The sequence below is a fragment of the Dioscorea cayenensis genome, chromosome 13 (assembly GCF_009730915.1).
Source record: "Dioscorea cayenensis subsp. rotundata cultivar TDr96_F1 chromosome 13, TDr96_F1_v2_PseudoChromosome.rev07_lg8_w22 25.fasta, whole genome shotgun sequence".
In the NCBI taxonomy this organism is placed as follows: Eukaryota; Viridiplantae; Streptophyta; class Magnoliopsida; order Dioscoreales; family Dioscoreaceae; genus Dioscorea; species Dioscorea cayenensis.
Window position 1 is genome coordinate 6,132,338 of NC_052483.1, and position 8,198 is coordinate 6,140,535.

An 8,198-nucleotide genomic window follows, 5' to 3' on the forward strand; every position below is an offset into this window, starting at 1 on the left:
TCGCAGGAGACACTTGGTGCACATCCTAAAGAAACCAGAATATATATGGGCCTTCCCATTGGGCTTCATGGATGTGGACCTTTTATGGGCCTTTCTTCTGGTTAAATACTATTAGTCCTTCAAAAAAAAAATTCTTTTTGAAAACCCACAAATTGACAATTTTGGGAGTTTTTATTTTAATTTATTTGAAAAAAAAGGATCAATCCATACTTGTCTTTTGTTCTTTTATTTATAACTTTAATAATAATTAATATTATACAAAAAATTCTACTGAAAGATATTCAAATAAGAAGGGTACATGAAAAAAAATATATTATATTTAATATAATATATATATATATATATTTCTGTGTGTGGGGCTTCTTTTCAAGTTTGCCCTTATCTTTTTTACATTTATTATAATAACCCCAAGGCTATTTATTCCTCAAAATTTTCATGGAACCATCTTACTAAATGTTAGATCGGCACAAAGTGTTGGCTAGTTAAAAAAAAAAACTAAACAAAGTTTCTTTCCAAGCTTTTGGACTATTTCACCTATTATTTAAATGCTGTTAATTTTTAAAAAATCTATTTATTTCAAAATAATAATAATTATTATTATTAATTAAATGACATGATTTACCAAAAAAACAATAAAATGGCATGCATTATTATTATTATTATTATTATTATTATTATTATTATTATTATTATTATTATTATTATGACATGCTTTTACTAAAAAAATAAAATAAAATGCACGCTTTACCTTTTGAAAGCGACTCATGATTCGAGCATTTAGAGCCTATGCAGATGAGGAACGGGTTTGATTTCGCATCATCCGTTAATCGCAATTGATTCATTTTTCTTATTCATTTGATTGATTACCTTGCTTTTCCAACAAAAGTTAAAATAAAGAAAATATAAAAACTTAACTATAATTTATTATAAATTTTTATTTTACTCATAGATCCACCTAAATCAAACATCATTCTATTTTACACTCTATGTCTAATAAAATTGTTGCACCTACCATTTTTCTTTGAGATACAGTAAAAAAAAATCAATAATGTTTTTATTTTCTAGCTTCCGGCCCTTTAGTTAAATAAATTGATAGTGTATCAAATAAATAAATAATAAATAATTATTATTGTTAAATCAAAATATTACAATAAATGTATCACACATTTATACAATAATAAAAAATCAATTCTTATGAACAAGATAATTACTTCTGAATATAAAAATCTCTTAGTAATAAGGTCTGAAATGCTATAAACTTAAGATGGAATCTTTTCCACTCTAACCTCCTATATGCAAAAAAAATAAATTTCTGAAGATAAAGATATTTCCAAAATAATATTATCAAAAATTAATTTTTTATCCAGTGGTTTTTGAAAATTATTTTTTTCTAAACAAAGGACATATTTGTCTAAAAAAAAGTTTCAGATTACAACACCACTTAAAAATTCAACATAGCTATCTATTTTAGTGATAATGTGATTACCAAATTGTTTGGTAATATTCTAAAGTTGATGATCACATATTACTATCAATATTACCATTACTACTAATCTAAGCGTAGTAATATTTTTAGATTACCATGTAACAAATTGTAATGTGAAAATATTACCGTGAACCAAATAACCCCTTAAAAGTGTAAAAAGAAGGAGTTGTAAATAAGGAATTAACTACTTGTACTCTATGCACAAAAGCTACAAGTTAATACAAGGATGGTTAGGTGGCCTTTCCATATGATAAGAAATTATATTGGATTGTATAGATGATTTATGCCCCTCAAAAAATTTGACTTGCATATTTATTTGAATTCATGACCAATCAAGAAAATAGAATTAAGTATATGATGGTACCATGACAATTGACAAGCCATGCTTTGCACTTTCTGAGTGCCTTTTTTTCTCTCTCCCTTCCTCTAATTCAATCTTTCTCAGAATAGTATCCCTCATGGCCTTGAAATCTTCCATGGCGGCGACCAACTCCAACAGTCTCACCTCGGTGTCCATGATGTCTGCAGAACAATTTCCAACGGCCGCAATCCAGTGCCCAACAGAACAATATCACTATTCGAAGGAAAGAATAGTGATCAAACTAGAATGAAAAACGGCTGCATTGTAAAATGAAAAAAAAAGTGGTTAATTCAACCCTTCTTTTTTAAATATTATTAAAGTAGCATTCTATTGGCCCTGTTAAGTAGGGATGTTAATGGGTTCCGACCCCGAGAGAGAATTCAATTTCCCTCAATGAATTTTTTCTAGAGTCAGGGCTGGGGTCAAAATTAAATTCAGTGTTGGTGTTAGGGTTTGGGCCAGGGAATATCCTCCCTGCCCCGGCCCAACCCAGAAATATTAAATATTTAATTTAAATATTATATATATATAATATATATTATTTTATGATATAAATATCTAAATAAGAACAAAAAACCATATATCTATCAATTTTTAATAAGAAAACTATTAATAATTAATGAGCATTGGTATCAAATTAAATAAAATCTTAAATTTATATTAACTATATTGCATTTTTTTTAATTTTTTTCCAAATTTTACAAATAATTTATTGGTGATTGTGTATGTTGATATTTTGTGTTAGGTCGTATTTGTAAATAAATTTCTCGAATCGGGGCAGGAAAATGTATCCCCTGATGAATTCCCGCCCTGTTGACATCTGAACGATTTCTTAAGAACTTATTTATTTTAAAAAAAATATATTATTAAAATAAAAATTATTCTTTCACGTTTTTTTTTAACTTATTTGTGTTTTATTTTTGTTAAAAACTTTTAAACTTATTCAAATATATATATATATATATGCCCTTCTTTTTCTTACAAAGTGTGCTATAGACGCATCTATAATTCTTATTCACATCCAACACTAAATTCACATTTTTGGCAATTTGCGTTTAAAACAAGAATGGTTTCACGTAGAGGACACCATCCCACTAGTGACTAGACAACAAAACAAAAAAATTAGACACAAACGTATAGCCATGGATGGGAATCTTAATCTTAAAATATAATAATATGTATATTCTTTTATGTAAACAACCTGAATATTATAGAACTACTTGTCTAACATGGGGTAAAAATTTATAATATAAGTAAAATAATAGATGTATTTTCTATTTATATTCGAACACATTTAAAAAAAAAAAATATATATATATATATATAAATTATTTATATAAAAAATTGTAATAAAATAAATAAAATATTATTGATTTTCAGGCTTTTTTTTATATATAAAATTATTACAAGTGAGAAGCAAATTTTAAAAAAAAGTCATATTGGAATATGTTTAAAAGTTAAAATAATTCTAAAAAAAATCAAAACACTTCCGCCGTAATCTTGCTCTCAATCATCTACCTTCGTCTTCTACTAACCTTTGGGGCCCCTGGAGAAAAAAACATTAGAAAAGAGGCGAAGGTTTCTTGGGACACTCTCTCTAGAGCCCTAATCTGGAATGTCTGGCTTGAAAGAAACAGGAGAATTTTTGATGATTGCTTTTATTCCTATATATCTTTAATTACTAAAATTTCTCATATGTTTCTACTTCGGGTGTCTGCAGCTCCAGATCACAAAAGACAAAAATTGGACGAGTCTGCACATGTTGTCAAGAGAAGCCTAGAGTTCACTGACCCAGGTGGGGTGAGCCGTGACACCCAGGAAGATCGAGCTTAGTACGGGCTAGTTTCGCGATGTCCCTAATGCCGCTCCTAGGGAGCTCTCCTTTCCCCCTAGGTGTTTTTGTTTTCTCTTCTATCTGGCTACTCCACTTCTAGTGGACTATATGTTCTTCACTTGTTTCTGTTTTGGTTGTGTGGTCGTTTCAGACTTTAGTGAAATGCGTCGTTGTTGGCGCTGTTTGTTGTCACCTTAGCATGTAACTGCTTTAACTTTCTAATAAATGTGGTTTATCCACTTTGTCAAAAAAAAAAATTAAAACATAAATAATTCTTAAAACATGCGTAAAAGTACTTTCTATCTGAATAATAATACGATTCAAAAATGAATGGATTTTTTTAAAAAAAAAAATCAGTGCGTTTTACAAAATAAAATTTTTTTCCAAAAAAAAAAGATTGTTTAAAAAAAAGCCATAAACATGCAATTTTTAATATATTTTTTTAAATAAAAGGTCAAAATGCAAGCTAGTCACATGTTTTTCACAATTTAAAATGCCCCATTAGGTGCTTGATTGGCCATTGATTCCATGGCCTTGGGCTATTTTGGCAAATCATTTCTTGTATATACACACACAATAGTGTTATGCCATTGCATGGGAGAGATAAGTGTAATTTTAATAATGATAATAATGTTTGCATTAGAGATATAATCATTATAAATAATTTTGATATTAATATTTAAGTGACAAAAAATAGTCATCTTCCGTATATTTCAAAAAAACATTATGATACAATTGTTTATTACGATAAATCCTTTCACTTTACAGATTTAGTGAATAAAAATTTAGATAATTATATTAAAATAAATGTGTCTACAAAACAAAGACATTATACATACAATTATGGTTAAAAGAAATTTAATTTTCTCTATGATAAATAACAAGTTTTTAATAATATCAAAATACATATACAATAATCCTTGCAATTGGGCAGTTGTTGGGCAGTTGATATTTCATCTCTTCCAACTTAATAATAGACTGTTTGCATGTGGTTTGTTCATATTTTTTAAATATACATGTGTAGCGTACATTCATCTTCTTCCAATAATCAAAACAAATTTATTATATGAAAGACTTTCAATGTCAAATAATATATTAGTGTAGAACAAAAAAATAACTTTTTGAAGAGACATCAATCAAGACTCTTAACTTGCATAAGACAATCATATAATTATTTTTTCTAGTCATTTATAACCCGATATTCTTTCACCATATCAATAAAATATTTAAAACAAAGTATGAACCAACTCACATATATATATATATATATGGGTAAATGACCCAAATGGTCATTAAACTATGCGCCAATTCCTATTTTGGTCACTGAAGTAAAAAAAATTCTATCCGAGTCACTAAACTTATCAAATCTTTCTAATCAAGTCACCCAGGCAAACGACGTTAACAGAAGGTAGAGCTGGCTTGCCACCTCACCATTGGCCTCGCCCCGTCAGCGACACCCGTACACTGTTCATCCTCACAATTCTCCTCTTACGTTCAAACAACTCCTTCATCTCTTTCTAAACCCTTCTCTTTCTCTTCTTCTCTATCTTCTCCATCTCCTTATTCATCTTTTCAACCTTCATCTCCTCATCCCCCCATTATCATCACCTTCTTCTTCTTCTTCTTCTCCTTCTCACTAGTACTTAGCTCATCTCCATTAATGAGCACCTCTCTTATCCTCATCTGCTCAATAAACAACACTTGAGCTACATACCTCATTGGCAACCTCTCATTCTGTGTAGCATGCACACATGCCTCTTCAGACATTCTCTTGCAACTTAACACTCTACAAACTTTCTCCCTCTCCCTCTCACTCAAATCGCCATGAACATCCAAGTATATATACATCGCTCTATAATCTCCATCATAACACCTCTCCAAAGGATCCAACAACACTCTCATTCTATCCATAAACTCCACAAACTCATCCTTCCCCAAACTACCTTCTCTTGCCATCTCTCCTGCATACTCCTTCATAATCTCAATCATAACCTCTGCTTCTTTTGCATTTGATTCACTTTCACTGCTTGCAATGAAAGTAACCAAGTATTCTCTTCATGCACTTTATGTCATGGGTTAAAAGATCTTTTATGGAGACTTCAGTGAGCTCCATGGCTATCATGGACTCAAGCCCATGAATGCATGCCTTATTTGCACAGATGAAGAAGAAGGTGATGATAATGGTGGAGAAGGAGATGAAGGTTGAAGAGATGAAGAAGGAGATGGAGAAGATAGAAAAGAAGAAAAAGAGAGGAGTTTGGAAGGGGATGAAGGAGTTGCTTGTATGTAAGAGGGGAATGGTGAGGATGAACAGTGTACGGGTGTCGCTGACGGGGGGAGGCCAATGGTGAGGTGGCAAGCCAGCTCTGCCTTCCGTTAACATCGTTTGCTTGGGTGACTTGATTAGAAAGATTTGATAAGTTTAGTGACTCGAGTAGAATTTTTTTTACTTCAGTGACCAAAGTAGGAATTGGCGCATAGTTTAGTGACCATTTGGGTCATTTATCCTTTATATATATATGGCTATTTCTCAAAAGCTCATCAATTTTCTAGCATGAAATTTATGATTTTTTTTTTAAGGTGGATAAACTACAAGTGGAAATACAACTCAAAAGAGAAGGCATAGAAGGAAAAGCTACAATGTAAAAACAAAAAAATAGAGAACATAAAAGTCGGGCATGAGGAGACAAGCCTCCTCAAGCCCCACCCAAAAAGACTTAGCTCGTGCTCTGACCCTACGTCTCCTCAATAGACGGAGTCCCACTAGTCTCCTTTACACAAGGTCCCAAAAAACTCTAGGTCCCCCTGATGGTAGAGATGGAATCTTCCAGCTTCACTCTAGATCCCTCTACTACTATTGAGAACCAGGTTAAAAGCATACGATCAATTTTCAAGATAATCACATGTGCAAGTAAGACATTAGCGTTATGAGCTATGCATCATTTCTAGCAAGTCAAATATTGGTTTAATACCCAAGTTAGTCCCTCTAAAATTCGAAATCGGCCCTTTTAGTCCCTCTATTACAATTTCAGCCCTTTTAGTCCGTTTATTTGTTTGATTTTGTAAATATTAGTCTTGAGACCAACGGCAGTTAGTTCTACCGTTTTGTTGTGCTGACTTGGCTTTTTTTATAATAAAAAAATATTAAAAAATATTAAAAAATTATTAAAAAATTATTTAAAAAATTATTTAAAAAAAAAGTTAAAATCATAAACGGATGCGGATCCAAATTAATGGATCCCCATCCTTCACCCTCAAAATAGCATTTCCTTATCTTCTTTCTCCCGAACACCATCCTCCATCTCCATTGCCGGCGAAACCCTCGATGAGAAGGAAGAGCCCGTTAAAAGCAATTATCAAACGAGAGAGAGAGAGAGAGAGAGAGAGAGAGAGAGAGAGAGAGACCCACGGTTGTCAAGCCCTCAAATGAAAAGGAAGATCCCATTAAAAGCAATCATCAAGAGCAAGTTTGTTGTTTTTGTATCTTGTGTTAACTTTTCAATTTCTTATTTAATAAACAGCTACCTTGTAGCTCTTTTCAAGAAAAAAACGAGCAAGAGAGAGAGAGAGAGAGAGAGAGAGAGAGATACGAGTCTCATTCTTTTATTCTCTCCACCTATGCTATATTTACCTAGATTTGTTGTATTTTGGTTGTATTTAATAGGTTTAATTGCCGTACAGGTCCCTGTAATTGTGTAATTTCTGCCCTTTTAGTCCTTGTAATATTTTTAGGTACATTTAAGTCCTCATATTTAATCGAGTTGGGACTTTCTAGTCCGCGGTATAGATGGCATTAACTTTGTCGTTTCTTTTGCGCTGACGTGTCTTTTTTTATTATGAAATTGGGGGACTAAAAAGTCCCAAATCGATTAAATATGAAGACTTAATTGAACCTAACTGCGAATGTGACTTTTTTACTACGAAATAGAGGAACTAAAAAGTCCCAACTCGATTAAATACAAGGACTTAATTGTACCTAACAACGCATATTTAAAACCATCCCAGCTTAAAAGAAATGGCGAAGATAACACCATCTATGCTTCGGACTCAAAAGTCCCAACTTGATTAAATATGAGGAGTTAAATGTACCTAAAAGTATTACAAGGACTATAAAGGCAGAAAGTACATAATTATAAGGACATGTATGGCAATTATACCTATTTAATACAATAATGTCGAAATCCAATGAAGCTTGGATGTAATTTATACAACATTGCTATATTTTGTTCAGATTTTGTTGTTATTATTTGGTTGTATTTAGTTAAATATCAATGGAATTCATGGATATTGTTTGGTGGATATATTATGTAACAAGAGCAAGTTTTTTTTTAATAATTTTTTATTATAAAAAAAAAAGCCAAGTCAGCACAACAAAATGGTAGAACTAACTGTCGTTGGTCTCAAGACTAATATTTACAAAATCAAACAAATAAAAGGACTAAAAAGGCTGAAATTGTAATAGAGGTACTAAAAGGGCTGATTTCGAATTTTAGAGGGACTAACTTGGATATTAAACC